This window comes from Canis lupus, chromosome 36 (genome assembly GCF_048164855.1).
Source record: "Canis lupus baileyi chromosome 36, mCanLup2.hap1, whole genome shotgun sequence".
NCBI classification, from domain to species: domain Eukaryota; kingdom Metazoa; phylum Chordata; class Mammalia; order Carnivora; family Canidae; genus Canis; species Canis lupus.
In genome coordinates this window covers 339611-366168 of record NC_132873.1, presented here as the reverse complement: position 1 = coordinate 366168, position 26558 = coordinate 339611, and the positions used below count along the sequence as shown (strand labels likewise).

At 46.8% G+C, this 26558-nt stretch overlaps 1 protein-coding gene and 1 long non-coding RNA gene across 17 annotated transcripts in view; both read left to right on the top strand.

Annotated features, from left to right (window-relative positions):
• The window catches only part of LOC140625592 (uncharacterized), a 47263-nt gene extending 21442 nt beyond the window's left edge, over window positions 1–25821 (top strand). Inside the window, exon 6 of the long non-coding RNA XR_012024937.1 lies at window positions 23547–25821. This is a non-coding gene — a long non-coding RNA (uncharacterized lncRNA). The remainder of the gene's footprint in view (window positions 1–23546) is intronic.
• Window positions 1–26558, top strand: part of DLGAP2 (DLG associated protein 2) — a 699343-nt gene that overhangs the window by 403714 nt on the left and 269071 nt on the right. The window lies entirely within an intron of this gene.

The window sequence follows — 26558 nt, the reverse complement described above, 5'->3', positions numbered from 1 at the left end:
TATGTGGTTTTGCCTCATAAAGTTTGACAAAGCTCTGGTGTTAGATACATGCATGTTGGAATCATACGTCCTCTTGGAGAATTATGGAATACAGTTCTTTTCCTTTTTTTTTTTTTTTTTCCAGTTCTTTTTCCCTCGTGATGTTCCTTGCTTTGAAGTCACTCTGTCTGGCATCAATGTAGCCAGCCTTGCTTTCTGCAGGTGCTGTTAACATGCTGCGTATTCCCCTCCATTTACTTTGAGTCTGTATGTGTCTTTATATTTAAAGTGGGTTTCTTTTTGGGTTTTTTTCTAAGCATTATTTATTTATTAGAGAAAGAGAGCATGCATGAGGGGGTAAAGGATGGCAGAGAGAGAGGGAGAATCTCAAGCAGACTCCCCCGCTGAGTACAGAGTCCACGTGGGGCTCTGTCCCAGGACCCTGAGCTGAAATCAGCAGTCAGACGCTTCACCGACTGAGGACCCAGGTGCACCTAAAGTGGGTTTCTCGTGGCCGACATATAGTCAGGCTTTGTTTTTAGATCCTTGCGTACAATCTGTTTTACCTGGGACACGTAGGCCATCGGCCTTCAGGGTTACTACTGATACAGCGGGCTTAACGTCTACCACCCTTGTTACTATTTTCAATGTGTCGCTCTCGTTCTTGGCTTTGCTTTTTGTCTTCCTTAATTACCATTTAAAAACACACCACTAGTTAAATGTTATTATCCCCATTTTATAGATGAAGAAGGCGAGACTCAGAAGCACTTAATATTTTACCAGGCACATGTATTTAGTTGCTAGTGATAACAGGGATTGAATTAGGACCATCTGACCAGCAAATCTCTGCTCCTTCCATCCCTTGAAACTACTTCCAAGATTTACCTTTTATTTAAAAATTCTATTAAAATTTTTCAGTCCCTATCCAAATATAATAACCATATGAGACTCTAAACCATGTATAATGGTCACAGTTTAGCTGTTGGGGGGCAGGGGGAGGTGTCACATGCAGCTGGCATTTACAGGCAGGTGCTGCTGCAGGCAAGTGGGGGGCACAGGTGGGAGACAGGAAGGTGGAGACCTCTGAAATCGGGCGGTGCCCACCTCTCATTTTCTCCCATCTGCGGCCCTGTGTCTGCATGGGTTCTGTTTAGACCAAGTATAAATTTTATATTCAAGAACATACATAGTGTAAGCGCTCAAGCTTTTGAGCTCAGGCTCAGACCTGGATGCTTAGAGTCGTCGACACATCAAAGGTTGTTTGAGGTGAGAGATGACATTCATTCTCTTTTATTGTGGTAAAATATATAGAACATGATGTTTGCCATCTTAACCATTTATCAGTGTGCAATTCAGTGGTATCAGGCGTATTCACGGTGCTGTGCGCCTGTCGCCGTAGAGAGAACCACCAGTCCTCTGGCCCAGGCCACCGGGAGGGACCGCGTGGCACGGCAGCAAGGCTGTCCCCAGCCTCGTAGTGACCCATGGGGTGAGCTCGGCTGCCCCACACTGCCCAGCGTGACCGAGGCACGAGCACCGCCACACATGCTTCAGGGACGTGTGCAGAGTGGAAATGAGCCCTCTAGTGAAGAGCAGCTCCATTCTGTCCTTTCTCTGGGTAGCTTCTGGCCATTCTTTTCATGTTTAACAACTTTTATACACATGTAGTGTATTTATATTCAAATATCCCCCTATTTTGAAAGTACATCTAGCGAAAAAGGTGACAACCTGTTATCCAGTAAGATGGTGCCCATCGTTTGGACACGTAATAGCCTAAGAAATGCCACTTGGCTCTGAGCTACTGGCCTGTTTGGGGTTTGTCCAGACATGTCTCTGGCCACTCATGTTGTCCCTGCCCTCGGGTTCTCTCTCTCCACCCCATACATTTTCAGGTCCCTCAGTGACGGTGCCGCTCACCATTGTGGAACACCCTCCTGGGAGCCTTCGTCAGCCTGCTCCCTGCAGGCCCCACTCCCCACGGACTGATAGACAAGCCGGGCCCATCCTGGTCAACACCTGGTGCCCGCCCGAGCTTCCCTCCGTCCCGGCACACAGGCCTCGCTCCGTCCCTCCATCCCTCTGTCCCAGCACACGGGCCGCCCTCTGTCCCTCCATCTCTCCGTCCCTCTGTCCCTCCATCCCGACACGCAGGCCACCCTCCGTCCCTCTGTCCCTCTGTCCCTCCGTCCTGGCACACAGGCCTCACTCCATCCCTCTGTCCCTCCATCCCAGAACACAGGCCTCGCTCCATCCCTCCATCCCTTTGTCCCAGCACATGGGCTGCCCTCCATCCCTCTATCCCTCCGTCCCTCCATCCCTCTGTCCCTCCATCCCAGCACACAGGCCACCCTCCATCCCTCTGTCCCTCCATCCCTCCGTCCCGGCACACGGGCCTTGCTCTGTCCCTCCGTCCCTCTGTCCCGGCACACGGGCCGCCCTCCGTCCCTCCATCCCTCTGTCCCTCCGTCCCAGCACACAGGCCACCTTCCGTCCCTCTGTCCCTCCGTCCCTCCGTCCCAGCACATGGGCCTCGCTCTGTCCCTCCGTCCCTCTGTCCCTCTGTCCCAGCACACACGCCGCCCTCCGTCCCTCCATCCCTCTGTCCCTCCGTCCCTCTGTCCCGGCACACGGGCCGCCCTCCGTCCCTCCATCCCTCTGTCCCTCCATCCCAGCACACAGGCCACCCTCCATCCCTCTGTCCCTCCATCCCTCTGTCCCGGCACATGGGCCTCGCTCTGTCCCTCCGTCCCTCCGTCCCTCTGTCCCAGCACACACGCCGCCCTCCGTCCCTCCATCCCTCTGTCCCTCCGTCGCAGCACATGAGCCACCCTCTGTCCCTCCATCCCTCCATCCCTCCGTCCCAGCACACGGGCTACCCTCCTTCCCTCCGTCCCTCCGTCCCTCTGTCCCGGCACACGGGCCTTGCTCTGTCCCTCTGCCCCGGCACACGGGCCGCCCTCTGTCCCTTGGTCCCAGCACAGAGTGAGTGAGTCTTGTCTTCTTGTGGCAGAAATCATGGTCTCTGCTTCAGGACGGCACGGACGCCGGGTTGTGAGTCATTGTCTCCTAAGGGTGGTGGTGGCCTTACGGTGTCTCCTTTCTAGGACTCTTTCTCCTCCTTTTTCTGATGAGTAAGTGGGACCATGTGTTAAAGACATTCGCACCTTACCTTACCTTACCTTAGTGTGCATTCCCCACCGAGGGTCGTCACACCGCAGCCCACTGTCCCCAGAGCCGGGACGGTGCCCAGGACACAGGAGCCACTGGTCAGGGTTGATGTGAATTTTTAAAGTCAAGAGGCTAAGTGGGCTATTTACTATTCCTGACCAAAATTTTAATATACGAAGCCACCCCACTAAGTAATTGTGTGTGTGCATGTGTAGGGTGATAAACGTTTAATTTTGTTTTCACTTACCGAGTTTTGGAGTGGTTTGTGCCGCAGCAGTATATAATGTGTACATTGAATAGGATATATGTTAGGGTTTTGCCCTAAGATCGTTAACTTAATCCACATGAGAGTTAAAGAAGCTGAATACTCAAAGCTCCTTGGAGGGAGGTGTTAGTAAGTGGAGGTGAAGAAAATCTTCAGAAAAGGCAAACATCAACCAGGAGACTGTCACTGGGTCATTGTGGCAGGGAATGGCTGGCTGGCCCCCAAACCCGTCTCCTGTCTCCTGTGGACTTGCCGGGCGCCCCTGCAGCTGGTGGGGGGGACACAGAGCACCAAGCCAGCCACTGGCCGAGCTCGTGAAAACCCTCTCTCCCTTTGGATTCCGTCTGCTGGCGGGTTGGAGGGACCCATGCAGGACGACTCCGGGAGTCACGCATGGAAGATGACAGATCCCGGTGAGCCTCGGGGCAGATGGCCCCCACAGGCACATGGGGGGCCTGCCATCCACAGGGCGGCCTCACAGGTCATCCTGGGCAGCTTCCTGGGCATGTGGCTGCACACTGGGTTCCGGCCATGTCAGGAAGGAAGGGACATGCATCGCTGTGCCCCATACATTGGTGCATGTTAGCCATTTGGCCCCAGGGGAGTGAAATCCACTTCTTCAGAAGGTCCATGAGCCTCCAAGGCACCTTCCTGGACCAGCTAATTTTGCAGAAGATATCTTACTATGTGGAATCATTGGCAAACTTTTATATTGGAGAGCTGTGGAATACCTACTTTCCCTCCTGTTCCTACAAACTGTGGAGGAAATTGTTGCATTTCGTCGAACACTCGGGACACCGAGTGCATTCCCCTGAGCGTATCCTGGTGCTCACCCAGGGTGATGGTCTGGAGTTTTTTTCAGGATCATACTTGTTTTGCTTTGACTGTTTGTCTTTAAAGTGGCTTCTGTGTGTGTGTGTAGCATAGGTGGATATGTGTGTGCATGTGTACGACATATACAGGTCTCCTAAGGAGTGAAATGTTTTTATAAAAGGCAATTAAGTCCTTTGAAAATAACAGCAGAAAAACCAACCCTCATGGCGCAGCACCTTTATGCTGGCACAGGCATTGATCTGATGGCAGGTGACTCTGCAGAAGAGCTGTCCTGGCACATCTGTGTGGCGATCCCTTTATTCCAAGGACAAGAAGAGAGATATGCCATTTTGCTTAAAGCAAAATCCATCATTTACACACCTTCTCTACATCCCCACCTGGGAATTTAAAATCATGTTAGGAGCTTTAATTAAGGAAGCATCACAATAGGCCTGTGGGTGAGATGAGAAATATTATCCCAATTTGGCTGGTAGGCAGAGCGATACAGAGGAGTGTGAGCGAGCTTTTGAAGGTCACCCAGTGAGTTAATGAAATCCTTGGAAATATGTCTGTCAGTGGCTTTTTTTTTTTTTCTGTTGGTACAAGGGTTTTAAACCTTTCCAATGAGTACTGGTTTTCCAACGGATGATTCTGGGGCGTGGGGCCATGGTGGACACAAACTGGCCATGGAGCCGTGGCTTCCATCCTGGGTTGCTGGGGAGCTGTCATCTTCAATGCGCCTGAGAGTAAATGTCCATTAAATCCACCACCCTTCGTGAATGCAGATCATCCTTGAAGTCTTGGGCTACCTTGAGTTCCCCCCAGAACCTCAGCGATAGCCACAAGTAAATGCCAATGTGTGCTCTGAAGAGATTTTTCAGGGCGCCTCCAATCCCCCACAGAATTCTGGTTGCACATGTAACTTCCAGGAACATTTTTTGTGATGACAGTCCAGGTCAGAGGAAGGTGTCACCACCTGACATTTCCCAGCCTCCATCTATATGCGCGTGTTCTGGAAGGAAAGCATCTGAACCTGTGCTAAGCTTTGTCGTGGCCCGTCTTGCCAAGCATGTGTTTTATTAAATTCTTTCTGAGACTCTACATGAATAAACATATGCCTGGAGCTGCACGCAGGCTGCTTTTGTAATCTATGTGAAGTCTTATCGAATTCTTAATTCTGACAAATCCTATGAATACAGAACAGCCTTTTCACTCCTACTTTAAAAAGTTAGTGCTTGAAGAATCAAGACCCTTTGGAGTGTCCAGTGAATCCCTTGAGCTGTGTGGGGCAGCTGGTATGGTGGGTGCAGAGGATGGCAGGAGAGGGTCTGTGCATGGCGGACAGCGTGGGGTGTGAGGGGCCCACGGGTGCAGGGCTTGGAGAGGCTCAGCCTGGTCCTGACCCTGCTGGTGGCCCCGTGACAGTGGGTGCCCCATTCAGTCCCTGAGCTCGAATGCAGTTCTCTGTATGGAGAGGGCTGGGGCTTTCTATCTGTGGGTGTGGGGCTGGCACAGAGTAAGTGCCTGGCCAGTGTTGTTCCTTTTCTCTCTGTCGGCTACATTTCCATGAAAATCAAGGAGAGGAGACTGGCTTCCTAGGAATGTAGTAAGAAAGAGTCCATGGCAATGATAGTGACAGAAATCAAGTAATAAGGAGCTCATTGTGGGTATCCCGTGAAAGACAAGTATATGTGTCTATAAATAAATTTCAATGTATTTTATACACGTGTATGTATATAAATGTAGGTTAGAAAAATGCACATGTCCCCTACTGCTTAGAATGGGGTTGCTCTAAGGTTATCAGCTATCTCCTCTAGGAACCAGAACTTTAGTTAGGAACTTTAAATTGCACGTCTCACCGCAGAGAGATTTAGTGTGTGCAACTGGATACTAGGGACAGGTAATGAGCGAGGAGGATCCTCAGGAGTAGTTTTATTTCAGCATCTTTATAAATATTCAAGTAAAAGGAACAGAACCTAAATTCTCTACATCTGTGTTTAAATGTATTATACATTCCCTCATCCGTCTGTTCATGCATCCATCCATCTGTCCATCCTTCTATACATCCATCCATCCATCCTTCCATCCATCCATCCATCCATATGCTAAACCCTGTCCCAGATATAGCACAATCCAGCAATGGCGGCACATAGGAAGCCAAATCCATATTGTGATGAATTCTTTTTCTTTTTTTTTATAAATTTATTCTTTATCGGTGTTCAATTTGTATTGTGGTGAATTCTGCAAGTGAGGTGTAAACAAAGCTTCCCGGGGGTACGGAGGAGGGCACTAGTGAAGTGTGATCCCGTGGCTCCAAAGACAAGAGGCAGCACAGCTGCTCAGCCTACGGTTGGAAGGGAGCATAAGGAAGGAATCTTAGAGAACATCCTTGGGAACAGCCCTGCTGCTTCTCACCTGCATAATTATGGTGGATGTGTGACATCAGGGCAGGTATCCCTCATGCCACAGAGGAGTCATTAAAATCATTAAAAGGGAAAAGCTTTCTTTCTAAGAATTTTTTTTTAGACTTTTCATTGGCAAAGATAATCGTGGAAACGATGTAATCCCACTTGTGGCTAGCTCATGAGAAAGGGATGATCACAGAATGTGCTGACTCTGCCTTGTGGGATGCGGACTGGCAGCCTGAACGGGGCAAGGAGGCCCACTTCCCCGGGGCCAGGGGTTGAGCTACGGAGCCCAGGTCGCCCACTGGGGCACGGGCGGAAAATCCCAAAGGAGGGAGGAGCCCTTAGTGGCCTTAGTGATGTCTGGCCAGACCTGCACTGTTGGTGAAGACAGAAGGGGAGCCGCCTGGTAGTTTACATTGTTCTTGCCTTTAAAACAGGAATAAGCAAAAATCAAGACAAGGCAAAACAGAAACAAAAGGAATAAGCAAGTTTAGTTCAGTCTAGACAGTCACGCTCCAAGCCACTTGGAGGGCTGGTGGCCGCCATCCTGGACGCCCAGCTCCTTGCCCTTGCAAAGCACAGTGGGAGCACAGCGCTCTCCCCAGACAGGTTCAGGGGCCACTGCCCCAGGCGGCTCACGGGGCTTCGGGGTCACCCCTCCAGCCTTTGCTTTTCACTGAAACACCTAATAAATAATTAAATAGGCACGAAATCTGGAAACAGATCATCATTATACTCTTCCATGCTCAGGTCTCATTTTAATTTTTTCTGACATTATCATGATTAATAATTTCCCTATGCTGATCTTGGGAACGCAAAATTGTACAAGTTTAACATTTTAAAAAGAACATGAAGAAAGGATTGCATAACAAAATCCCTGTCCTAAGAATTAGATTTTACCTTTCCCTCAATAACTAGCAGCTTACTTCCTAGGAGGATATTCACTTAAAAGCGTGTCTTCTGATGCTGGTTGCAAATTAGGAGCCATAACACTGTTCCCTACCTGATATTTTTTTAAATTGCTTTTTTAAAAAAAAAATGATGCAAGCCCCTTGGAAGAAAAATGCTTATAAAGCCAAAATGATATCATAATTACTATCATCTGCAGTGCCCACCAGGCTGCACCGTTAAAGTAGGTCGAGAGTTGGTCGAGGGAGGCTTTCCTGTACGTAAACATGCCCGGCCACGCGGATGACTGTAGTCTTGCTCGACTGCCTGACGGAGGAACGCCCCCAACCCCGGCGGCGGCAGGGCCTTCACAACAGACCCTTACTGCTCGTGGCCCCACAGGCTGGACATCGGAGATCCCAGAGCTGGCTGCTTCAGTTCCGGGTTTGCAGACAGCACCTTCTCCATGTCCTCACTTGGGGGAGGAAAGAGGAGAGATGGTTTGTGCCTCTTCCTCTGGGGCACCAGTCCCTTCTGACCAGACCCCCACCCTTCTGGTCTCACTTAACCCCAGTTCCCTTCCACAGGCCCCATGTGCAAATACAATCACACTGGGGCTCGTCATCAGCACACAAAGGGGCCCTCACAGCCGTCAATGCCAGTATACCATAACACACATGTGGGCTGGCCCCGGTGTGGGCAGCATCTGGGCCCTGGAGGTGGCTGGGACAACAGGTATGGAGAGGGACCCTGCTTTGGGCTTCTGCTACCGAGCACTTTCCTCCCTCCTCTGGCATTTGCTGACGCAGGCCCTGCTGCTGCTGCATGCCCACCAGGGTCTTAACCATGTCTGACCCCCACCAAATGTCTGGAAAACACCGCAACGCTGTTCCCACCACCACAGTACTGACCACATAGGCAGAGGTGCATCTGTCTTGTCCAGTCTGACACACCGTCAGCACCCAGCAGGTGTTTGTCCACCAAATGGGAGACTGGGACATTGGGGAAACTCCTCTGTAGGGAAATCAGGTCCATCTCTGGGTGGCTTTGCCTGGTGTCCAGAACCACAACCCCCAGCCCTGGCCCAGGGTGCAAGAAAGGTAACCATCACTTATCTATAAGACAGATATTTCCTGAGTTCTGACCAGGGAGGTGCCAGGTGAGTCCACTCTGTCCTGGGGCCACACTGTGGACAGCACAGAGCCTCAAATTTGGGGAGACAGAAAGTGGGTAAGAGGAATGGGCCCCTCCTTCTCCATAGGTGATCTGAGCTCTGGTCATCTTCGTTTCCCACATGATTTCACCCCCGCTGATGGGTTCCAGGGAAATGGGACAGGTGTACCTGCTGCATGTGCCCAGCTCAGTCAGTGGCTTTGCTGTGGCTCAGTCTCGAGACCACGCCCCAGGTGTGCTCCGGTCCCACCCTCAGGCCATGGGAGGTGGCCCCAGTGGCCCCTGGCCTGCGGCCTCTCCCATGGAGGCTCCACCTCCTCACTGCTCTCAGGCTGGAAAGCCTCTGCATTTCCTCCCAGTAGAACCTGCTCTCTTCTCCAGGCTTTGCTCGATGCGGGTGAACAAGCTTTGGAATCTTTCTTACTTACTGGAGCCTTCAGGGAAGGTGACAGTTTGGCGGTCGGGAGAGCCACCTGGGGTGTTGGAAGCTTGACACCAGCACTTGCTTTCTGTTCGCCCTTCTGTCCCCATGATCCACTGTCCTCCAGGTACCTCTGCCTGATGCCAGGGAGCACGTGGATGTCAGTGAGGATCCGGAACAGGTCCCCATATCACAAACAAACAGATAATCACAGACTGCCAAGGAGGAGGGACAAAGGGCCGCCCGACTGGGTTGTTGCCCTGGTCTTGCTGTACATGTTCCCTTCCTGGTTCAGGCGGAGAGCCAGGGCTGTCCTTCCCAGACGGAGGGGATGGACCCCGGAGACAGGGGTGGGAGGCCCTCTCGCTCAGACCAGAGACCCCTGCTGAAAGGTGATGGCGCCACCGCGGGGAGGGCTGGGTGGGAGCAGGAACAGCGCTTCAGAAGAGCCTCCCCCTGTGGTCTGAATGTGTTAGGTCAGTAGGAAACCATAGTCCTGGATGAATTAGTGACAGCAGGGTGGCTGCTAGGGGCTGGCGGAGGTGAAGGGGCTGCCCATGGTGCAAGGTCCCGTTGGCCAGGTGAGTGAGTTGCAGATACCCGGTGGCACCTGCTGCTAGAGAGACCGGCCCCCATGAAAATACAAAAACACCATAGGTCTCCTGTTAAGTGTTCTCACCAAAACAAGGGAAAACCTACAAAAACACGAGGATGTTTTTGGAGGTGACAGTGTCATGGGTGTAGACAGACCGCTCTCCCCAGGATGTTCCTGGCTCACGTGTGTGCTGTTACCTGTGTCAGTCGTGCCTCCCTGAAGCCAAACGACCCTTTTTTAAGGAACAGCTAGGTATTCTTTTCTTAGAAACCATCTCCCAGGGTTTACAGGATGCATGTCTGTGCATGAGGGAAGCGTGTGGTGTACAGAGGAGGCAGGAGGGGCACCTGCTTGGCACCGGATTAAACACTTCTCATGTGCTCATCACAGTCCTATAACAACATGCAGTAGTGCGGGCCCCTTTCCCACGGGGAGGAACTAAGCTACCACCCCGACCAGGGGCTGTGGGTCGGGGCCTGGGCAGGTCTCCCAGCAGGTCTGTGCTCCTTCCATCCGTGCCCAGGGCTGCATTCCCCAGGAAGCCCCACTGGCAACAACCTGCCTTCACAGATGAGTCCTTACACTTGTCCCCAGATCTTCTGACTTGTCGGCTCATTTCTGCTCTGCCTTTAGTAAGCTCAGCATGAGGCATGCATTTCCTTTGAATTCTGTCGTTTCAGGGACATTTCCTCGCTGTCTTTAGGCTAGAGAATGTTCTGTAACTGAACAGATGGCCGGTTGACCCCACCTGTAGTGAGGAAGAGGGGAAAGCCAGTGGAATAACAAGGAGGAAGGTCAGGCATTTTCACTTCAAGATTTCATATGGAAGGAGAAGGACCAGTGACCTTGAACAACAAAATGCAGAAGGCTCATTGTCTAGATCTTGACCAACAGTGTCCATCTCTGGTATGATTCATTAGCTTTAGTGACTTATTTCTCCTTTTATTTTTTTTAATTAACATCTTCTAAATTTTTTAAAAAAATTTTACTTGAATTCAATTTACTTAGCATATACTGTATTACTAGTGTCAGAGGCAGAGGTTAGTGAACCATCATTTGCATTCAACACCCCATGCTCATCCCATCTCATGCCCCCTGCATGCCCGTCACCCAGTGACCCCATCCCCGCCACCTCCCCTTCAGTGATCTTCAGTTTGTGTCTTAGTGTTCAGTGTCTCTCATGGTTGTATCTCTCTCTCTGTTTTCCTCTTATTTTATTTTTCCTTCCCTTCCCCTAGGATCCTGTCTTTTGTTTCCAAAATTCCACATGGGAATGAGATCATATGATAATTGTCTTTCTCTGATTTATTTCACTTAGCATAATACCTTCTACTTCCATCCACGTCATCACAAATCACAAGATTTCATTCTTTCTGATACCTGAGTAAAATTCCATTGTTTAGATAGACCACATCTTCTTTATCTATTCATCTGTTGATGGACATCGTGGCTCCTCTCACAGTTTGGTCATTGTGGACACTGCTGCTGTGAACATTGGGGTGCAGGTGCCCCTTCAGATAACAACATCTATATCTAGTAATGCAATTGCTGGGTCATAGGGTAGCTCAATTTTTCACTTCCTAAGGACCCTCCATCCTGTTTTCCAGAGTGGCTGCCCCAGCCTGCATTCCCACTAACATTCTCGCCAACATTTGTTGTTTCCCGTCTTGTTAATTTTCCCCATTCTCACTGGTGTGAGGTGGGATCTCATTGTGGTTTTGATTTGTATTTCCCTGATGGCAAGTGATGTTCAGCATTTTTTGTCAGTGGCATTTCTATACACTAACAATGAGGCAGAAGAAAGAGAAATCAAGGAATCAATCCCATTTACAATTGCACCAAAGACCATAAGATACCTAGGAATGAACCTAACTGAAGGTTAGGCAAAAGATCTGTACTCAGAAAACTATAGAACACTCATGAAAGAAATCGAGGAAGACACAAAGAGATGGAAAAACATTCCCTGCTCATGGATTGGAAGAATAAAGATTGTGAAAATGTCTGGGCTACTCAGGGCAATTTACACACTCATTGCAATCCCTATCAAAATACCATCAATGTTTTTCACAGAGCTGGAACAAACAGCTCTGTGAACAATTTAGAATCAGAAAAGACTCCAGATAGCCAAAGTAATGTTGCCAAAGAAAACTAATCACAATTCCTGACTTCAAGCTGCATTACAAAGCTGTAATCATCAAATAGTATGGCACTGACACAAAAACAGATGCATAGATCAATGGAACAGAATAGAAAACCCAGAAATGTACCCCCAGTTCTTGGTCAATTAATCTATGACAAAGCAAGACAAAATGTCCAATGGAAAAAAGAAAGTCGCAAACTTCAGCAAATGTTGTTAGGAAAACTGGACAGCCACATGCGGAAGAAAGAAACTCGACCAATTCCTTACACCACACACAAAGATACACTCAAAATGGATGAAAGACCTAAATGTGAGACAGGAAACCACCAAAATCCTGGAGGAGAACACAGGCAGAAACCTCTCTGACCTTGGCCACAGCAACTCTTGATAGACACGTCTCCAAAGGGAAGGGAAACAAAAGCAAAAATGGACTATTGGGACTTCAGGATAAAAAGCTTCTGCACAGCAAAGGAAACAATCAACAAAACCGAAACACAACCTACAGATGGGAGAGGATATTTGCAGATGTCCTATCAGATCTTTATCATTTGGCTAGTATCCAAAATCTATAAAGAACTTACCAAACTCAACACCCCAAAACCAAAAATCCCATCAAGAAATGGGCAGAAGACAGGAACAGACATTTCTCCAAAGAAGGTGTTTTTCCCTTTATATAGTCCAAATTTTTCTTAATGGGAATCAGTAAAGTTCTTCTGTCTATGCTTCAAGCTCAAACAACCCAATGTGGCATGTGGTGATTGCTCCCAGCACAGACAGGTGCTCAAGCTCCAAGGGAACCCAGGAAAAGGGAGACTCTCAGGGACAGGCCAGTCTGCTCCCCTCCCCAGTCTCTGGGGTTTGAGGTGATTGCTTACAAAGGCTCCCTAATCCTTATATCCAGCACTTGTGCACCCCTCCCTCATGGGCTGCTCTGACTGTCCTGTGAGGCACCTCTGCTGACACACCCAGAGGCCTCTTTCCCTTACTAGAACCACGTATGAGATTGAGAGAGATCGGGTTTCAAGGCATGTCTGTCTCCCCAGCAAATGGAGACAGTAGCTAATGGACTCTTAAGAAAAGTGGCCATTTATTCCTTTGGGAGGGAAGAGAGGCCTCCCAGAAGATGCCTTCACCACTCAGACTTTGCAACAACTTACCAAAGGTCAGCTGGTGGAATCAAGAGGAGAGAATTGTGTGCGTGTGTTTTCTGATGCAGAGGCCACATTAGTGCTCATGAGATGGTGGCTGAAGCCCCAAGAAAGCCTGCCCTCTGGGCGGCCAGTGTGTCTGGGCCAGGGAGGAGGGTGCCTCTGCCTGAGGGAGCAGCGGGGCTGCTGACTTGCAGATCCCTCAGCGCTGCTTCCCCTGGGGACCCAGGCACTGTAGCAGGCAGCCGGCAGGCCTGAGTGGAACAGCGGCCAGGGGTGGGGGTGGGGGGTGAGGATGGAGACCTTTGTGCATGATTCAATGGCTTCTGCTTCTGAAGAAAGTAGTGAATGAGATTCTTACAATAATGACAATATACCTGCACCAAAACCAAACAAGAAAAAGCTTGTGGCTATTACCCTGGCAAGTTCTGTTGGGACTTAGCTCCCAAGGCCTGTTTCCTCTTCTGGAAATGGGTACCAGACAAGATTTGCATGATGGAACGTCCCGTAGTGTCTGATACGTAAGCAAACCTGAGTAACTGGCCGTGTGCACCATTAACACATGCAGTTTTCTGTGAGTATGTGTCTAATACTATTTTCATTCTTCTAAAGAAAGTGTATTATTTTCTTTACTGTACTTCACAGATCCTAGCAAAAACAATGCTCAAATAATTGGTGTTCAAAACTTTTATTTAATAGAGTTTTTAAATTCTAAATTCAGTTTTCTGGATTATAACCAGGAAGTTATTAGCAAATTATCCCAGAATTTGGGTCTTCTTTCCTGGCTCAAAAATCATTTTCTGTGTTTTTTGTTGTTGCTGCCGTTGCCACAGCCAATAGCTGCTGTTTCACTGGGGGACAGTCATTAGATCAAAATGTTTGTTTGGGACCATACAAAGTGAATCATTTCACCAGGGTTTACGATTTTCCTCCAAGGATAATTGCAGTTTTAAAGGACTCATTTAGTAATTGGCTTGGATCCCTTCATGAGGGCAGCAAAATGCAAACATGATCAACACTCTTGGCTGCAGCAAAGGAGCCTAAAGAATCCATTCACGTTGGTGTTTGAAGACTGGAAGTTCAGTTTGCCAGAAAACATAATGGACTGTGTCCTGCGTCTGAGCTCACCTATCTCAAAAGACACAGATCTTCCTTCCTCATCTCTGAGAAGAGATGAAATAACAACACTTTTCCTCACCTCATTTTATGAATGATGTCTGCTCTTTTCCACCCTGATTCTTAGCTGGACTGGGAGACGCTTGCACAACTGGCCACACAGAGAGTTGGATCCACCTTTAGTTATCTTGTAAAATCTCTAGTGAAAGAAGTCAGTAAGTCAGACAAAATAGAGCAGAGAGAACTTGCAGGAAAGCCGTGAGTCTGAATTAATCAGCTCTTGGCTTGCTGACACACGCCCATCTTGGCGCCCCTGCCTCCACGAGACTTCCCCTGCTCTGTGTGGTTGTGCCTGCTGCCCTCACGAGCCCCTTCCTCCTCCCGGGTCTCCTACACAGATACCCCCTGCCTGGGTTAGAGTCACAGGTTCTATCAGGCACCGTGATCACTGCATTTGGCTAGATTGTGGGGTGGTGTATATTGCACTTATTAATATATAATAATGATTTCTAAACATATGAAAAGATACTCAGCCTTTTTAATGATGAAAGAAAAATTTTATAAAATGTTATATTTCCAAAACATTTCTTAATGCGCCAGGCTGAAGGCCTTGGAAACTCCCTCCTGTGACTGATAGAGTTTCTTTGAAGGGAAGTTTCAGATGCATAGGAGTGACATCAGCAAAATGCTGGAGCAGCAGCGCCAGGTGCCAGCTCTCCCATGGAAAAATCAATATGTGGAAACCATCAGAATGACTTTGTCAGAACACTGGAAAAATAGGTAAAGCTAATAGCAAGCTTAAAGCTTATCAAGTAAGCTTAAGCAAAGGGCAACTTAAAAATGATTTAAAAAATTTATAGAAGTTTTTTTTTGCCCTCAGCCCACCCGTTCACCAGATTTTATACTATATATATTTTACCACCATACACTCACACACACACACACACACACACACACACACAAACACACCCAACTTCAATGAGGAATTTAGGAAGCCACATATATACCCAGATCAATATATGTGTTTAGAAAAAAAACCTGAGAAGACTATGTAACTTTTCACTTCAGGCTCATTGCAAGCCTAGTCCAAGTGATGGAGGATGCCCCAGTGCAGAGAAAATCTGAAAAGACTGTGAAGTGTCTTTGTTTGTTTGCTTTTTGGGGTTTTGTTTATTAGCTCCTGTCATTCTAAGAAATCTCTGTCAAAACACTTTCTTGGGGCACCTAGGTGACTCAGTGGTTGAGCGTCTGCCTTTGGCTCTGGCGTGATCCTGGGGTCCTGGGATCAAGTCTTTTATCAGGCTCCCCATGGGGAGCCTGCTTCTCCCTCTGCCTGTGTCTCTGCCTCTCAGTATGTGTGTCTCATGAATAAATAAAATATTTTTAACAAATAAATAAATAAAACACTATCTGGACACAATGCTAATGAAGAGGTTCTAGTAACTACATACCACGAAAAATACTTTATGAAAGTTAGTAAAGGTACTGAATAGATTACTGTAGCCTTCAAAAAATAAAAATAAAAAACAAAGAAACCAGACAGCCCCGGAGAAAGATTTCCAGAGTTACCACATTATAAACTTTAAATGTCTAGTTTTCTATAAAAAAATAAAAAAGCATACAAAGAAGCAGGAGCATGTGACCCATTCAGAGCACTAAAATAAACTGAAAGAAAAGATCCTTAGAAAGTCCAGCCAGATATTAGACTTATTAACAAAGATTTTTAAAGCAATTGTCTTAAATATACTCAAAGAACTAAAGGAGATTGGGAAAACAATGTATGAATATAAGGAGAATATAAAGACAGAAATTATAAAAACCAAACATATTCTGGAGGAAATAAAGATCTACAAATCTAATATCATTAATCTTATTAGATTAATTATCCAAGTAGGCTAAACACAAAGAGACCCACACAAACACACTATAATTAAACCATTGAAAGACAAAAACAAAAAACAACCCCCACAAAATCTTGAAAGTGGTAAGAAGAGCTACTCATCACATGCAAAGGACTCTTAAAAGCTTATTGCTTGGTTTCTAACCAGAAACCATGGTGGCCAGAAGAGCAGGGGATGTTATATAAACTTATAAACTATTGGAAGAAAAATGTTACATAAAAAATCTTTTATCTACTAAACCTGACCTTCAAAATGAAGGCAAAATTAAGACAGTCCCATATAAACAAAAAATGAGAGAGAGTTTGATACCACGAGACCAGTTCTGCAAGAAATGCTAGAGGAAGTCTTTGGAAATGAGGGTGGTAGACAGTAACTCAAAGCCACACAAAGGAAACGATCTTCAGTGAATGTAAATACATGAGCAAATATGAAAGCTGACATTATTGTACTGAAGTTTGTAACTCAATTTTTAAATTTCCTACAGTAATTAATAGACAATTATATAAAAGATAATTATAAATCTGTGTTATTGGGCACACAATGTATAACGGTATAATTTGTGAAAACCAAGACGAATGGATCTATACAGGAGGAGAGCTTTTATATGCCATCGAAGTCAATTTAGTGTCAATTTGAACTGCACTGCTATAAATTTGAGATGATAAATGTAATCCTAATATCCCAAGCTTATCCACAAAGAAAATATCTAAATATATATAAATACAAAGGGAAAGTAAAGGGAAATCAAAATGGTTCACTACCAAAAAACCCACTAACCACAAAGGCAGTAATTGAAGGAAATGAGGGACAAAGGACATTTATATACTCATAAAAGTGTCAGTTGACCAAGAAATTGTAACAATTTTAAAAATATATGCTCTGTTTGGTAACAGAGTCCTAACATATATAAAGCTAAAAATTGATATAATTGAAGAAAGGAAAAGATAGCTTAACAATAATAGAGACTTAAATACACTTTGGATAATAGATAAGATGTCTCAATAGAAGATCAATAAAAAAATAGAGAACTTGAACATTTTTAAACAACTAGATATAAAAGACACAGAACACTCTACCCAATAAGATCATTGTTCTCAAGTGGGCAGGGAACATTCTCTGTGACTGGTATTATGTTCAGCCACAAAACAGGTCTCAATACATTTTAAAAGATTGAAACCATTCTAAGTATCTTCTTGAGAATAGAATAAGGCTAGAAATAGGAGGATTCTAGAAAATTTACAAGTTTGGAGAAATTAAACAAGACATTCTTAAAAAACAAAAAACAATGGTCCAAAGAAGAAATCACAAGGGAAATTGGAAAACACTTAGGGATGAGTAAAAATGAAAATACAAAGTTAGGAAATGTTAGGAAAAGTTACAAAGCCTGTGCTCAGAGGTAAATTAATAACTATAAATGCCTACATTGAAAAGATCTCAAGTCAATACCTAACTTTACACCTTGAGAAACTAGAGAAAGCCAAAGCTAGCAGAAGGAAAGAAATAATCAGTAGTATAGCAGAGAAAATTAAAATCAGAAATAGAAATACAACACTGTCAACTAAACTAAGAGTTGATTCTTTGGAAAAAAAATTTTTTTAAGATTTTATTTATTTATTCATGAGAGACTCAGAGAGAGAGAGAGAGGCAGAGACACAGGCAGAGAGAAAAGCAAGCTCCCTGTGGGGAGCCCGATGTGGGACTTGATCCGGGGACTCCAGGATCACACCCTGGGCCAAAGGCAGGCACTCAACTACTGAGCCACCCGAGCGTCCCTGAAAAAAAAAATTTAAATTAATAAACTCTTAAACTAATGAGGAAAAAGAATAAGTAAAATCAGAAATTAAAGTGGAGACATTACTACAGACCATACAGAAGTAAGGAGTATAAAAGAATACTGTGAATAATTGTATACCAACAAGTAAGATTACCCCTATAAAATGCACAGATTCCTACAAAAATGAGAAGTTACCTAAACTGACTGAGGAAAAACTGGAAAATCTCAACACATGTAAAACAAATTAAGAGGTCAAATCAGTAATAATAATAAAAAAAAACTCTCAAGAAACAAATGTCCAGGAGTAGGAGGGAACTTCCTCCACAAGTTCATGGGCATTTATGAAGAACCTACAGCTGAGACTCCCAGCACAGCATTACCTAACAAAAAGGTTCATTCTACAAGAAGACATAACTATTTTCAATGGCCACAGACTACATTCAGAATGTAGTCAAACTGCACGACGCAAAAGCTGATAGAAGTATGAGGAGAAATAGATAAATCCACTATTATAGTCAGAGACTTCCAAACCCCATTATCAGAAATAGGGAGATCCACAGGCAGGAAGCCAGTGAAGACACAGCAGAACTCATCGACATTAGTCAACTGATTGACCTCTGTAGACGACTTCATCTAGCACCAGCAGAATACACCTTCTCAAGTTCGCATAGGGGACATTCACCAAGGAGATGGTATTCCGGACCAAAAATCTAAACTTGGACCTTATACCAGTCACAAATTTAACTCAAAACAGATCATAGAAATAAATGTAAAATGCAAAGCTATAAAGCTTGTAGAAATAACCATAGAAGAAAACGTAGGTGACCTTGGGTCTGGTGATGACATTTCAGATTCAGCACTGGGGAACGGTCCATGAGAGGAAAAAGGGGTTAACTGGACTTCATTAAAATTAAACACTGCTCTGCCAAAGACAGGAGTATGAGGAAGAAACAGGAAACCACATGCTTGACAAAATCTTTGCAACACACGTGTCCAGTAAAGGACTGGCATCCAAAACCTATAACAACAATGGGAAAACACACATAGAGACAGAAAGTGCCTGGGAGTCATCAAGAGTTTGGGGAAGAGGTTAGGGTGATTACCGAATGGCCAGAGTTTCTGCTGGGGGATGAGAAGGTTCTTAACAGTGGTGCTGCTGTGGAGCATCGTGAATAGAAGTAAGGCCACTGAATAGGATGCTTACGTCTGCTTTGAAAACGGCACATTTTCTGTTATCTGTATTTTACCACAAGGAAAAATATTCACTTAAGATACAACATGCACTCCTTTTGTCTGTACTAATTAAATTACAATTTATTCCGTAGAAGTGCTCTTCTGATCACATGTGGAGAGGCAGGGCTCTTCACTACAGCAGGGTTTATAGAAACAGAAGACTGGGAAAGACTGCAATTGTCCATCTAAAAGCTAATGCTTCCTTTACAGTGCATCTAGATCATGAAGGCTGAGAAGCCAGCCAAGTGAGTCAAGTTCCCATGTGCAATTGGGACTAATTTCAAAGGTCTTGTATTTCATTACTACTACTACTACTACTACTACTACTGCTACTACTACTACTGCTACTACTACTAATAATAAATAATTTTATTATACAAGGGGTGCCTGGGTGGCTCAGTTGTTTAAGCATCCCACTCTTGGGTTTGGCTCAGGTCATGATCCCAGAGTCATGAGATGGAGCCCGATGATGGGTTCTGTGCTCAGTGGGGAGTCTGCTTGAGATTTTCTCTCCCTTTGTCCTTTCCCCTCCAAATAAATCTTTTTTAAAAAAAAGTAAGATTCAGAACCACTTATGTCTTGTGCCTCATCAAGTGAAAACAGGGTCAACCAAGACCAGTACTGAAAGCAGATAGTGCCCAGCATTTGTTCCGATTGGTGGGTCCCCAGGCCGTAGCAGGTGTGGAACACTTGAGCCTTGTCTCTGGGTGTATTTATGCATGTGTGCTCATACAGACATGACTGCCTCTGGAAAAAGTGCCCATAAACCTGGAGGTGGAAGTCGTCTGTGAAGTGAATAGCAGATTCCCACCTGGCGCCATTTGGCATGGTGATCTTCCCCACATGCATGCACTACATATGCACGGTGTGGATTTAATAGGAAAATTAAGAAATCATCACTTTAGAATAAAAAAGGATTGATCTTTACTCCTTGGAATCTTCAGGTCTACGTGAATATTGAAAAATGAGCTATCCCTCCCTGGTCTGCAGAGGGTGGTGCCAATTCCCCTGGACACCGGGCCCCAAGGCGGGGAATCAGAAATCCCACAGTTTGGAAAGAATCTTTTTAAAAGAGTTAAGAACAAAGAGTCATGAGGATAGATTACCCAAAAGGTTTGTCTTCTCCTATCCCAGGAGGCATGAGGCGACTAAAGCCATGGAGTTAGGACAGAGAAAACACAGGTACACACGGACAGGAGGATGGGCTGGGAGTGCATTGCACCTGCATCATCCTGCAGAGCTGCGACCCAGCCCCAGCTGGCCCACCATGCAACAGATGAAGTGTTTTCCATTCAGAGGATAAGAAAAGGTTCGAATTAAGAAAATATATATCAGAAGAAAAAGGCTTAATCACGTGTGATGGGAACATGGGGGGAGGGGAGGGTAGCCCCCAGGTCACTTGCAGCTGAAATTTGAGCCAAAATAAGTTTTTGTTCCCTCAGATTCATCAGTTAGCATCAAAGACAGGCTCTTACATCACCTCACTTCCTGAAATTGCCCAAACATAGCTTCCCCATGTAAGATGATAAAATTTAACTATTCATACACTTTAAATATTAAACAATATCCCATGAAAATGTATCCTAAGAAACATGCACATTTATTTTACCTTAGGATTTGCAGCAACACAACTTTTTGGCTACCCATTGTAATCTAGTTAACTATTACGTTACTCAGTCACATGCAATACTTTTGGTACATAACCCTCAGGAAATAGCAATTTTCTCCTCACACTAAAGGCCGGGTTCATTTTTCAGCCCAGTTGAAGTGAGCTTATCATGGAGCTTTTTGCCTTAAAAGTGCATTATGTTTTGTAGCAATAAGAAAATCAAGAGTCACACATTTTTTTTAACCTATCAGCATCATTAATCTATAGATCTGTCTGTCTGGTGAGGTATGTGGGGGATTCTCCATCAAAAGCTAGTATTTTGGAATCTGCCTTTAGCTCAGGTTGTGGTCTTGGGGTCCTGGATGGAGGCCTGCGTCAGGCTCCATGCTCAGCCTGGAGCCTGCTCCTCCCTTGCCCTCTGCCCTTCCTCTCCCACTTGTGTGTGCTCTCTCCGTCTCACTCTCAAATAAAAACAGCTTTACAAAATAAACTGTTACCGACTGCAGCCGGCAGATGCCCTTCAGCAACCTGGCAGCCTTCTGTGTCCCTGACCCTGGCACAGGCCGTTCCTGATGGAAAGTCAAGTCCCCACGTGTCTGCCTCCTAGTGTGGGGGACGGGTTAGCACCTGCCGCAAGAAGCTGCTCTCTCCTGTCACCAGAATGCAACCTGACGCTATCAAGTACACACTATCAAGCAATTGAGTAATATCAGAATTCACTACTTTTTAGAGGAGAATCAAGTGGCTCGTATTACCTGTTACCCTATTTTAATTGTCTGTAGCAACACAGGGGCTGGTGGCCCAGGTGACTGGAAACTGGCAGCATAGGATCCTTCACTTCTGTGTGCTCACAGGAGGCCGGCTCACCTTCCCAAGCGTCCTCCTCTGCACCTAAACACACAGTGAATGTCCCCGACAGGTACCGACAGCCACAGCCTCCTGGGAGGGGAAGGCGTGGGGTAACAACCTGTTGTTTCTGAACCAAAACTACCATCTGCCGGCTGGGAGTTATGACCCTGAGTGGCCAGGCCCTCCACCCCATGGACGGGACGATGGGGTGTCATCCTGGGATGTTGGGGTGCCTTATGTGGTGCCCCTGACCCCACAGTCCTGTCCTGCGTGCTGGGCCTGGGCATTCCTTCACTCACACGGCCAACGTTATTAGATGCCCCCCCTCCCCCTCCCCCTCCCGTGGGGGAGGATTTCAGAAATGTAGCAGGAAGAAAAACATTGTTTTAAAGCGTCTAATTTGAAGAAGCTTATGGTTGAGAAAAGAAGGAGAGGAAGTTTGGAAGATGAGGGGTTGGGAGGGACGTGGTGTTTCTGTGGGATGGAACACGAGTTAGGCCTGAGAAGGAAGCTTAGGTACAGGCTGCAGTGTGGATGGATCTGAAGACTCCACCAAGGGAAGTGGGTCGCAGACGTTACAGCCTGTGTGACTCTTTTTTATGAGGATGGCAGGGTGGGCATCACTGAGAGCAGAGGGCTGGTGGGGGGGGGGGTGACCACTGACAGGTGCGGGTTTCCTTTCAGGGAACTGGGAGGTGGCGATATTGCACGACATGACTAAACTACAAACCACTGGACCGTAGGCCTCACAATGGTGAACTCTGTCCTGGGGGTTTCTTAGTGGGTAGCGGCCACCAGAGAATTTGCTGGGTTTCCACGATCCCTAACTGGTAACTGAAAAAATCCAAGTTTCCTTATTTTAAAAAAATGAAGAGGCAAACGAGACGAGCTATCCTCTCCTTCTGCCAGGTGCTTGGATTCCCTGGAGGCCCTGGAGCTCTGGTCAAAGACACCAGTGTGGGGGCGCTGGGGATGAAGCACTGAGGAGCCCGATGCTGGCCTCAAGAGTGGGAGGAGCAGCCCTGTGTCTGGCATCTTGGAGCGTGAGGCAGCACAGTGTCCTATCATTGGAGCAGAAAAAGACAGGAGGGAAGGGAGGAGGGAGAGAGGGAGGAAGGAGAGAGAAAAGGAGGAGGGAGGAGAGGGGAGAGGGAAGGATGTCATCCCCTGTCATCAGATCAGCCTCAACAGCTACTAGGATCATCATGAACCCAAGTGTTTGGAGATGCCCAGATGTGTTCTGGGTGCAGGGTCACCGGGGAGGACACTCTGCCTTGGGTGAGCACTGATGCGGGTGGATCTGAGTCCCTTCAAAGTTGGAATGTTGGAGTCCCAGCACCCAGGGCCCAGACCATGACCCGATTTGCAGGTGTCGCTGGTTGGGACAGGGTCTCACTGGTGTCAGGGGGTCCTTATTCACGTGTGGCCAGTGTCCTTGTACAAGGGGGACACACACGTGGGGAAAAAGCTGGGGCAGGGCTGGGGTGACGCCTGTGGACGTGGGGGTGTGCACAGCTGCCTGAATGGGGAGGGGCCTCAGAGGCACCAGCCCCACTCTGACCTCTGGATCTGGGGCTGGCAGCCTGCAGGGCTTTGAGCAGTGAAGCCCCAGGTGGGTCCTGTTTCTAGGAGAGTCACACCAACACTTTGACACAAGTGATTTTAAAATACATTTTTTACAATTACTTTAAGCTTCTTAAATTTGTAATCAATGCTTTGTTTTAACTGATAGATTTTTCTGGCCTGTGAAAAAGGATGAGGTTTTCCTAATCATTCAATTCAAGCCAGGACAATTAGCTTGCTTTATTAATTGATTGGTTGAATGAATGAGTTTATGGATGAGTTAAATGAATTGATCATGTAGGCAAACCACTGACCCACCAACCAGAAAAGCCACCAAGGTGAGCCTAGCCAGGAGCGCTGTCTGGAGACATTTGTTGAATGTAAGGTTCCTAAAAAACAACAAACACACACGCACAAGCTTGTTCCCTCCATGCTAAACAGAATAGGTACTTATGCGATGTAGTTTGTGTTAAACTAAAAACCATTTATTCTTTTTAATGCAGCTTCATACCCACAGGGCACCTGCTGGGTATCCTTGAGCATCTGTGTGGAGCACGTCAGCAGGTGCGCTGAGCAGGTGGCTCCTGGGGCCCAGATGCAGATGGAGGTGGGCCACTGAGTGGCCCTGACCCCCAGCAACCAGCTGTGCTGCCAAGATCGGGCTGCAGCCGGAAGCCCGGGACAGCTTAGGGAGCACCTCGGAGGGAAAAAGTATCTTCACGTGCTGGTTCGTTTCCTGATCCTGCCCATCTTGAGCTGACGGTTTTCCATCATGATTGTCATTATCTTCATAAGTATTTTATTGTTTATGCCCTGCCTCTTTCCAAGAAGCACAGTCATGGGATTTTATAGGATAAACACATGTGGGTGGTTTCAGCAGAATAAGGACTCGCTGTATCTTTATGTTGGATGGACTCAGTTTGATTTGTCAAGTAAGATATGCATTTGCCATAATACCCAACCACAGAGATTTGAAATGATGTCTAACCTTTGGGGTCCCTGGGTGTAGTCAGATGAGAAGCGTTAATTGAGGCAGTCACGATGCTACTGTGGTCTCTGTAGTTTGCGTATGCATTTGTCCTGAAGCTGCTTTTGAGCATTATTTATCCTTGTCTAAATCAGGACAAACCACTGTCCGGGCTCAGTAAGCAGATCAGCGTCTGTAAGTAACAGCAGAGCCCCGGTGCAGCCACAGACGGCTCGTCCCCAAGAGCGCATGTGAGCTCTGTCCCGCCTCTGCACCGACCGTAAACCCTGCCCAGCTTTGACCTGACTTCAGAAGCAACGTGGATGGCTGGTACAGTAGTGCTCTCCACGCTGAGCGTGATTTTATGTCAGCCTCACCGTCCGTGATTATTCTGTAATGCTCACTCTGCATGTTTCGGTTTAACAGGGCGGGCAGGCTCTCCTGGGCAGACCATGGGGCATTGACATATTGCTCCAAACCTAAAGTTGTCTAAGGTACGATATTATATACATTTTCCATAAGATCTCTCTCCCCACATTGTGTGATAAGGGGAACAAAAAGCATTATCCTATCCAAGGTCACCTCTGGTCAGGCTAATTCCTGCTTCCTTGCACTGTGTCCAGTTCAGCCAGTTGTGGGTTCTTTGCTCCCTGAGAGCGAACAAGGGCAGGTACGCTGCTCTTTCTCCATCTTTCTCCCTAAAATACCGATGAAGAGAGAAGCCAGAACTTTATTGCCGGAAACAAAAGCTTTCCCGACAGCCCAGTGAAGAAAAGAGCGGACCCCCTTTGCAGTGCCCAGACACCTTGCAGACAGAGCCACCCTGTGCAGCCTTAGTCTGATGCTGGACCTCCCCCGCCTAGGCCAGCACTGGTCCTCGGGGCCGCCCACCACCCCACAGACAGGGGTGCTCTGGGGCCATTATTTCTGTGAGCTTGCAGTATCTCCTGCGGTTTTGAGATTTGGGATGCTTGAGGAATCTCTTTGTTTTTGTAGACTTCCTATGTACAAATTGCTAGCTCAGCCCAAATTAAATCTTACCACTGTTTCTTTTAAAGTTGGTATACAACAGGGCCTCCACCCTAAGTGGGCTAAGAAGACATGAAGAGAACCGACACAGAGGCGCCCAGGCAGGGGTTTGCACTTGCTGCTCCTTATGCTTGTGGGCAGATGGTGCGGTCTTGGTTGGCTCCCCTCACCAACCAAAAATGGCCAAACTCAAATCTGTTTCCTTGAGAAAGGTAAAATGTAAAATTACCGTGTTGAGGTTGTCCTGGGCTCCCTCCATCGGTTTTCCCACGGATCCCCTGACATATTCCCAGACGTATTCCACCACAAAAGCCCAATCCTGCCATTTTGTAATACTTACCAGTAGAAACCACAGGCCAATCACTGTCTTCCCCGGGGGCTGTAAGGCTGGTGAGCACGTCAGCTGCTCCTCGGCCAGCTACCTACCCTGCAGCGCCCAGTGCAAGACGGGAAAATACAGAGCCTCTTGTGCAATAAGCAGGAACAAAGTGCCGTTAAAAGTACTAGAATATCAAGCCTCTACTTTCCTCGCCATCTCCTGAGTCACTGTTTGATTTGCTCTTTAGTGTCATCCTAAGTAAAGAAAAATTTAAGTTTTAATTATCAGCATTTTACCAATCCTCTTTACAGTGTGGAATCCTTGTTTTAAGTTGAAAAAGGAGCATTTACCTTCAAGGCAGAACCGTGAAATTTTACGGTTCGTATTTGGTTCCCCAAATACCGTGTGTGCTTTCTTCTTGCCAGAACAGTGGAAATATTGCCCCAAACTGCCTCGGTGTCTTTACTGCCACATGGTGTAACACTGCACCCAGTGTGAAATCCCTATTAATGCGAAAGTCATCGTTGACTCTCTCGTCTTACCGGCTGAGTAACACCAGCTCACCTGGTTATCACCCACTTCTGGTTTGTGATTTATATTTATATTTATATATTTATATATATTTATATATTGGGGGATAAATAAATGTAGCAGAGGAAATGCAAGGAGAGCAACATGTCACAGGCCCCTAGAAGGCCGTTTAGGTCCACATGATGCTCAGAGACTTCTGCCGCTGAGGCCATCAGCACCCAGGTGTCCTGTTTCCATGGTGATCACAGAGCATGCAAGTGCCGGCCGAAGCCTCTGTGCCGCATCAGACACATCCAGTTTGGGAGGGCATCATTTCCATCATAAACACTGGAAATGGTTCTCAAGACATATCATGGGTATGTCAGGCTTTCCTCATGTACATGTTGTATAAGGTAGTTGGGAGCTCAGTAGGACTGCCTCGACTTAACGGCAATAATTATGTATTGATGCAGAGAAAACAAAAATCCCCAGACACTGGTTTCAATCCATTTGAGCTGCCACAACCACAGACTGGGTGGCTTGTCAGCAGCAGACGTTTACTTCTCATGATTCCAGAGGCTGGACGTCCAGGCACGAGGCCCTGGTGGATCCCAGGTCTGGGGAGGACCTCCTCCTGGTCACGGATAGCGTCTTCTTGCTGTGTCCTCTGGGAGGGGCTGCGAGCGTCTC